This window comes from Phyllostomus discolor, chromosome 5 (genome assembly GCF_004126475.2).
Source record: "Phyllostomus discolor isolate MPI-MPIP mPhyDis1 chromosome 5, mPhyDis1.pri.v3, whole genome shotgun sequence".
NCBI classification, from domain to species: domain Eukaryota; kingdom Metazoa; phylum Chordata; class Mammalia; order Chiroptera; family Phyllostomidae; genus Phyllostomus; species Phyllostomus discolor.
The window spans coordinates 144,038,543-144,047,662 of record NC_040907.2 but is presented as its reverse complement, the minus strand read 5'-3'; positions in this window follow the sequence as shown (position 1 = coordinate 144,047,662).

Sequence of the window (9,120 nt, the reverse complement as noted above, 5' to 3'; positions counted from 1 at the left end):
CCCACGAAAGGCTGGCTTGGCACTGTGACTGCTCTGCACCTGAAACAGCAGGCTGCAGCCGCGGCACAGTTCCCTTGCTCTCCTCTTCTCCTGCCTACTTCACTGGCAGCTCTTACAGTAATCCCACTTTGTGCCTTTTCTACTGGAAAAGAAGGTCTCTGAAAGAAGAGGCCGTGTCTTATGGATCTTTGATTCCTTCAAGGAGCTTACTTACACTTGGAAGGTACTCAGTCAGTGTCACTGGAGTGTAGGCTCTAGGATTTGGAGCCCGAAGCAGCTGGGGTTGAGCTGCCTGATTTTTTGTCTGGGGGAAATCATTGAACCACTCTGAGCATCAGTTTTTCTTTGTGAAAGGGGTGGAAGTTGGGGTTATAACAATTGGCCTTGCCTACTTCCTCAAGCTGCTGTGAAGATCAAATGAAGAAGATGCTGAGTGGATGAAGAAACGTTCTGTAAGAGAGTGTGACAGTGTGGAGCTTGGGCAGCTACGAAGGCACAGAGGTACAACAGCTCCTGTCCTTTTCCATCTCTGCCATAAAGATGCCCTTTCATGGCTTTCTCAGTCCAGCCACTGCCTCTCAGGCCCCACGCCAGCTTCCTTTCCTTGTATTCCTCTCCTCTGCGATGCCCTACCACCAGTTCTTGCTTCTCTGCTGACTCTCAGGAGAATATGGGATGCCTCAAAGGGACCAGAGTTAGGGGAAATTGGCCACAGGTCAGCACAGTTTGCAGAAGTAGCCAGAGCAGTAGTATTTGTGCCAGAGTTGGAAATAATATCAACTAAGACACGCCAAGGACAGGCTCTAAGCCAAGTCTGCTACTAAGTAGAATTTGTCAGCGAAGGGCTTTTGAAAGAAAGAGCCTGCTACAGTCGGACAGCAACAAAAAAATGTCACCTCCTACTGGGCAGTTTGAGTCCCCAGTTAGGTGGAGAAGAGAACAAGTGGCTCCTCCTTGGCAGTGGGTTTGATTAGCTTGAGATACAGCATGGTCAAGGGGAGAGAGCTCATGTGCTGACACCAGGCAAGGTCAGAGAGTCAAGGAACGCCAAGGCTCAGACACCACTGTCCAGTTTCCCTATTTCATAAATAAGGAAACCAAGGCTCAAATGAGAAGTGTGTTTGCCTGAATCACACAGCTGGGCTAGAACTCAAAGGCCTGTGCTCTTCCTGCTTCTCCCAGCTGCGTCCCTCCCAGGCGCTGTGTTCTCGGAGCCACCTTATCTCTTGCTAAGGACCAGAAATGTGGTTATGGGACATTATTAGAAATCATCCATATTCTTTTAAACCATTTGCATGAAACAACATAAACAGCTCTGCTCATTTGTAGCAGCTTGAGAGAAGTGATTATTTCAAATTTTGCTAAGATCTACCCTGCCATGTAACTTTGGTGGTAATTGATGTGGACATTTATTTTATTTATGTGAGCTCTAAAACTCTCTGTTTAGGAAATCTTCTAAAGAGCATACATACTATGGAATACAATTCAACAATAAGCAGGAATGAACTGTTCATACGTGCAACAACAAAGGTGAGTGTTAAAATAATTTTGCTTAGTAAAAAAGTCCAGACCAAAAAATGTTAACATGTACTATATGATTCCATTTACATAAGATTTCAGAAAATTTCAAACAAATCCATTATGATGGAAAGTAAATGGGTAGTTGTTTGGAAGAGGGAGAGGGAAGAAAATTGGATAACCAAGGGAAACGAGCAGATTTTCACAAGTGATGGAGATGTTCATATCTCAATCGTAGTGTTGGTTTAACAGGTATATCCGTATAGCAAAATTACAAGTGTACAATTATCAAATTGTACACTTTAAATATGGGTAGTGTATTGTCTATCAATCATACTGAATAATAACAATAATGATGAAAAATTAATCTAGGACTTCATGTACTATATTTTAGCTTTGAGCTGCTATAACAATACACACATACACACAATAAAAACCATAGACTGGGTGGCTTAAGTAACAGACATTTATTTCTCAGAGTTCTGGAGTCTGAGAAATCCAAGATTAAGAGGCTTGTAGATTCAGTTCCTAGTGAGGGTCCTGTTCTTGGCTTGCTGAGAGCCTCCTTGTTATGTCCTCACATGATAGGGAGAGAGAAAGAAAGCTCTGGTCCCTCTTTCGCCCTTATAAGAACACTAAGCTCATCATGGGAGGTCCCATCATGACCTCATTTAATCCAAATTACTTTCCAAAGACCCCACACCTACTGCTGGGGAGCAGGGATTTAACATGGGAATTGGAGTTGGGGCGCAAACATCCGTCCATAACAGTACTTGTGAAGAATATGTATTCCATTAGGTGAAGTGTTCTGTAATTTTCAATTATTACATCAACTCGATTAAAGTGTTACCTAAGTCTTCTACATCTGTTTCTTCTTTGCACTTGGTCTATCAGTTATTGAAAGTGGGTGTTTTAGATCTCTGATCAAATTGTGGATGTATCTGCCTGTTTCTTCTTCGGTTTTATCAGGTTTTGTTTCATGTATTTTGAAATCTGTTATATGAGCTGTAGAAACATTTAGGATTATTATGCAATCTTCATTTATTGAGCACCTACTATGTAACAAGCATTCTTTTGCCTACTTTCCATACATAAACTCCTTCATTGTAAGGGCTTATTCAGTATTTACTATCTCAGTTTTAGAGAGGAGGAGAAAACTGGTGTACAAAGCAGTGAAGAACCTTGCACCAAGTTTAACATAGCAGGATAAAACCCCAAGCAGTTAGATTTCAGAGTCCTCAGTTTTGACTAGTACGCTAGGATTTAAATTTGGGGCAGGATCAGGGTAAGAAATGTGATTAGAGTATAAGCTCCTTTGAAAATTCTGTGTTTTGTGGTAGTTGTTGAACTGGTTCATATTTTGGCATATCACACACATCTATTATTAGGTGAGAAAACAAAACACATTTCCTATCAAACTAGGAGTAATTTGTGCTGGAGCCAACATTTAAGTTCCATGTCTCTATTCTGTTTTCTCGGTGTTTTGTGTGTGGCCTGAGAACTGATTGTTCTTGTCTGTCCCTAAGAGTCCCAAGGCAGCTGATGAGGAAAAGGAAGGCATCTTAAATAAATTTTCACGACTCCTTAAAGTCCATTGCCAAAGAAGCTCAGTAGCAAAACTGACTTTACCAACAGAGTTTCATTCAGGAGCCTCCTACAACTCCCCGCACCCCCACCCTTTGTTTCTTACTCAGTGACTCAGAGATAGGGCATTGGACTTTGAATCAAGACAAGGAATTTGAGTTTTGACTTTTCCACTTGCTGGCTTTGTGATTTGGGGGAAGTGACTTAACTAAATCTGTAAAATGGATCTACTAATAGCACTTACAAAACAGCACTATTTTGATAGTAATACATCAGACAAAAGGTTATTGTGATAGTAATACATAAAACACTACTTAAAGGACTATTCTGATCATAATTATTATCACTCTTTACAAATAAAGGCAGCCTCCTTCCTCTAGTATCTGCTTAGCAGACTGAGTCAATGCTAATACAGCCATGTGCTGCATGACGATATTTCTGTCAATGACCACATATTTGATGGTGTTCCCATAGGGTTATAATGGAGCTCAAAAATTCCTATTACCTATTGATGTCACCCTAGCATCATTACAGCCACCCTAGCATCGTAATATCATAGCCATGGTAACGTCACAACCATCATAATGTGGTAGCTGTCCATAATTTGCACCCATCCTAAAGTGGTAGTGCAACACACTACTCATTACTCATGTTTCTGGTATGCTGGTGTCAAAAAACATACTGTGCAGCCAGTTGTACAGAAGGACAGCACATAGCAGGCTGTACCACCTAGCTTTGTGTAAGTGCAATCTATGGCATTTGCACAATGACAAAAATCATCTAACGATGCATTTCTCAGGATGTATTTCCACTGTTAAGTGGTGTGTTTTGTAATTGTCAGTTGGGGCGTCCCTCCTGTGTTAGGCACTTTTATCTATATGATCTCACTGAGTCCTTGTTTACCCCAGCAACCTTGTAGAGACTTAAAATTTTTTAAAACTTTGATTTTAGAGAGAGAAAGAGGAAAAGAAGGAGGAAGGAAAGGAGGGAGGGAGGGAGAGAGCGAGAGAGAGAAGGAGAGAAACACTGTTTTGTTATTCCACTTACCAATGCATTCATTGATTGATCCTTGTATGTACCCTGACTGGGGCTCAAACCCACAACCTTGGCATATTGGGATGATGCTGTAACCAACTGAACTATTAAGCCAGGAGGCTTTTTATTATCACTTTTTTACAGAGGAGAAACAGACTCAGAGAGGTTACATGACAACTTGTCTATGATGATGTCTAGAGTGTATATGGAAACCAGAACATGAATTCAACCTGTGAGTGAACCCTCTTTCTTCCACTCACCTCCCCTTCACTCCCTCCCTTGAATAAACAAGAGGCTCTGCTGGGCCTGCTATGTACTGCCATGCAGGTTGTACATTGAACAAGCACAGGGAGTATCATTTTCATATGTACTAATGTGTATGTACTATTGTGTATGTACTAATGTGAATGGCGCCCCCTTGAAGGTACGCAGAACACAACTTTCAGACATACATGAGGAAGCCCTGGTGCAGCTAGAGAGAGGAGGGGTTTTGTTGACAGTGACCTCTCCTCTACTGTGTTGACAGCTACTGTCACCTCTGAATTCTTCTTTTCAATCATTCTCAGAGGTGTTTTTATGCTTTTTTAATTCTCAGCAAATGACCTGAAGTGACCTGACCACAGCACTTCTCATCAGGTGGATATGCCTGCATTTGTACTATTTGGGTATTCACCTTTTGCATGCCCCTGCATGTCTGCTGCCTTCCAAAAAGTACTGCAGAAGAAATTGTGTACTTAGTTCCGTTTGGCAGTATGATGCCAACACGTAGGCAAAAGTGAGCTGTTTTCGTTCAGTCCACCTTGGAAGATTTTCTTCATGTGCTTGTCTGTGCTTAAGCCACTAAATGTCTCACAGGCAGTCTTCCATGAAATGAGCCCTTTCATGTCTCATTTTCCAGAAAATGCAGGTTAGCGTTGCTCTACGGTTTTGGCTGTGCCTTTACTCATATGAGTATGGGTAGGAAATATGACTTTAGGAATAAGTTAGAGGACGTGAATAGTTTTTTGTTGGGGGGGGCATGTTTCCTTCTTCTCTAGGTCAACTTCCTAAATGCTATAGTCCACAGAGGCCTTTCTCTGCCAGCTGAGCCTTAACGATGGTGTCTGCACCCAGGGAGCGGGAGGCCATAGAAATCCTAACTTTCAGTGGCTTGGAGAAGGGTCTATGGTCTAGGCTGGGTCCAGTTAATGATTTTATTTAATGACCTCAGTAATATTTACAAAAAGATGGCCATCTTTTCCCTACATTTATATAGAGTTTCACTGAATGCTCTCACAGTCAAGAACTTTGATCCATATCATAATCCTACGAGGATGGATGGATAATGTTATGTCTTTCAAAAGAGAAATCTGGAATATGAAGCTAGAGACATCAAACAAGACATCCAAGTTCACAAAGCAAATCAGAGCCCCGGGACCTGCCTGTGCTTTGCATCCCAGAATGCCTGTGTCAATCACTGCATTCATTCAGAGGTCATGAGGATTTACATCCTTTGCTTTTCCCAAGTTCGAAACCCAACGACTCATACAACATTGGGAAGCACACTTAAAACCCGTCCAAATAATTATAGTGACTTTAGACTAGAGTTCAGTGAGTATTCTAGTAGAATAAATCCATGTCTCTGCAAACTGCCTTCTCCAGAAATAGCCCTTTCTGTAACCCTAATCATTTCAAGAGCCAACATGAACAATAAAGGGCAGAACTCCATTTCCATCTATTAAGAACTGTTTAGACAAGAGCTACCCCAAGAAAAACCAGGTATTCTTACCCCCACGTAAACAAGCAGCCCCTATTGGCCTACGGAGGTATAGGGAGATAGAGAGCCAAACAGCCCAGCCTATTTGATTGTCACTCGGCCAGACTATGACGCTATATGCATTCTCAGGCACTTGGCAATACTTCATCCCTTCAGAAACCAGTGCTTACACACCCTAAATGGTCCCGTCCACCTCCTGTCTTTAAATGTGGCCTGGGGTCCATGCACTTTCGTGTCTAAATGTGCACGCTGATAGAAGCATATGCATTCGTGTACATCATTAACTATGACAGACAAGAGGCCCCCCAAGTTCTCTTTTAACAAATAGGTTCTTGTGAATGATTGGACTAACTCAAAGCTAGGATTTTGGTGTGAAAGGCAAATATTATTTAGAAAATGGAAACATCTTCTAATTCTAGCTCAATGGGAAGTCTGGCAAAGAGATGAGCTTAGACCAGGACTGGAGCAGGTTGAAATGAGAATGCAGGAAATGGGTAAACTAGGGTTTGTGGTTTTGAATTTTCTTGTATGGTATGACATGGTTTCAAAAATGCTTTTTCCAAGTGAAATACCAAGACAATTATTTCACTGAAAGTTAGTGTTTCTAACTGCCTCCAGGTCCCTTGAGGGCAAACACCTTTATCAAATTATAGCTGGTGGGAAGTTTATGACATGTCAGCACCAACTTGAGGTATTCTCTTAACCAGAAATATCAAAAGAAGACAAGCCCTGGCTGGGTGGCTAACTTGGCTGGAACATTGTCCGTGCACCCAAAGGATGTGGATTTGATTCCTCATCAGGGCACGTACCAGAGGTAGCTGATTGATGTTTCCCTCTCACTTGGATGTTTCACTCTCTTCCCCTATCTCCCTAAGAATGAGCATATCCCCGGGTGAGGATTGAAAAAATAAACAAGAAGGAGAGATTGGGACAGAGCAGAGTACAGCATTAAAACTCTTTGTTAGAAATATACACTTGAAAATATATCTATTCTAGGGTGATATTTTAAAAAGTTTCTTTCTCATCTTGAAATTTCACGTGGACATGTAATACAAACTAAGTAGAGAAAACTGGAGTTGTTATGGGTGAGTGGCAGGTGGTTGCACGGAGCCGTCTTGATTGAGCACACACACATCCCCTGGGGAACATCTGAGGCACTTCAGAGCTCCAAGGTACACAGTGAACAACCAGTGGACTAGGGAATTTCTGGAATTTCTTTGTGGGAAATGAGGTGGTGGTTCTGTAGCGATTGCTAGAGACCAGGAAAAAAGGATTAGACTGTGAACTCCTGATGGGTAGAATCCTAGTATGTTAATTTCTGTATTGTTGATGACAAACAGAAGACCTGTCTCATGGTAGCTGCTGGGTAGTTTAGCAATTCATTACATAAATGACTATATTTTTTTAAGATTTTATTTATTTATTTTTTAGAGAGAGAAGGGAGGGGGGGAGAGAGAGAGAGAGAGAGAGAGAGAGAGATTGAGAGAGAGAGAAACATCAATGTGTGGTTGCTGGGGGTCATGGTCTGCAACCCAGGCATGTACCCTGACTGGGAATCGAACCTGCAACACTTAAATGACTATATTTTTTAAAAAATTGTATTTGAGCTCCAGTTGGTATAGCTCAGTGGATTGAGTCCTGGTCTTCAAACCAAGGGGTTACCAGCTCAATTCCCGGTCAGTGCACATGCCTGGGTTTTCAGCCAGGTCCCCAGTTGTGGGTATGGAGGGACAACCACACACTGATGTTTCTTTCCCTCTCTTTCTCATTCTCTTCTCTCTAAAACTAAATAAATAAAATATGTTTTAAAAATCTGCATTTGAGTGGTAAAATTACCTAAAACCAAGGGAGCATGGGAAAGTACACATATTGAGGAGGATGAGTATGTCTTCATATCCTCATAATTGCCTACCTAGAGAGGTACTTCTTGCTAATTGGTCCTAATAAAGAATAAAACACATAACACTAAAGAATCTTTCAGCTTGATGAAGTTTTACCTTGATATATTGTCAAGTCTAGTTTAGAAGCACCTTAGAAGTAGGCTTTGAGAACCTGTAAAACCATGGTCCTCAAATTTTAAAATACATAAGAATCACTCCAGGAAACCATAAAAAACATAGGTTCCTGAGCTGTACTCTGTATATTCTGATTCAGCAGGTCTGGGATAGGGACTAGGAGTCCTCATACGTGGGCCACACTTGGAGAGATCCTGGTTGAAATTTTGCAGGAGAGAGGAGGTGACTGTTTGTTCTTGGAAGTGACAACTACATTTCCAGATTTTTTCAATTCTAGGCAAACTAAGAATCTCAGAGCCAGTCTTAAAGGCTATCTTACACCCACCTCTATTCTCCAGAGATCCCCAAAATGGTAACTTCCACCTTTCCTGCTTCCCAGCTCACCCCCCGGCTGTGGGGTTTGCAGTGATCAAGGCCTGGGAAGATGGCTCCAGCTGCAGCTGTAGGCTGAATTGCTCTTTTGACATATTTTTAAAAGTCCCATTCCCCCTTTCCCCACCCCTTTGACAACAATCCATTTATCTTCTTTATTTATGAGTCTGTTTCTGTTTTGTTTATTCACTTATTTATTTTTTATTCCACATATAAGTGAAGTTATATGGTATCTTTCTTTGTCTGACTTCTTTCACTTAGTATAATAACCTCTGTGTTCATCCATGGTGTCCAAGTAGCAAGATTTCATTCTCTTTTATTCTTGCTGAATAATATTCCATTATTTATATATAAGTATATTTGAGTTTATATATTATTTATATATATATAAGTATATATATATGCCACATCTTTATCTATTCATCTATTAATGGATATCATGTTTTCCATGTCTTGGCTATGCTAGTAATGCTGCAACAAACATAGGGGTGCATATATCTTTTTGAATTAGTGTTTTTGTTTTCTTCAGATAAATAACCAGAAGTGGTATTGCTGGATCATATGACAGCTCTATTTTAAATTTTTTGGAGGAATCTCTGTACTGTTTTCCACATTGGCTGCACTAATTTGCAATCTTGCCAAGAGTGCACAAGGGTTCCCTTTCCCCACATCCTCACCAGCACTTGTTGTTTATTGATTATTGATAATAGCCATTCTGACAGGTGCAAAGTGGAATCTAATTGTGGTTTTAATGTGCATTTTCCTGATAATTAGTAATGGTGAACATCTTTTCATTTCTGTTGGCCATCTGTATGTCCTCTTTAGAGAAGTCTGTTTAGG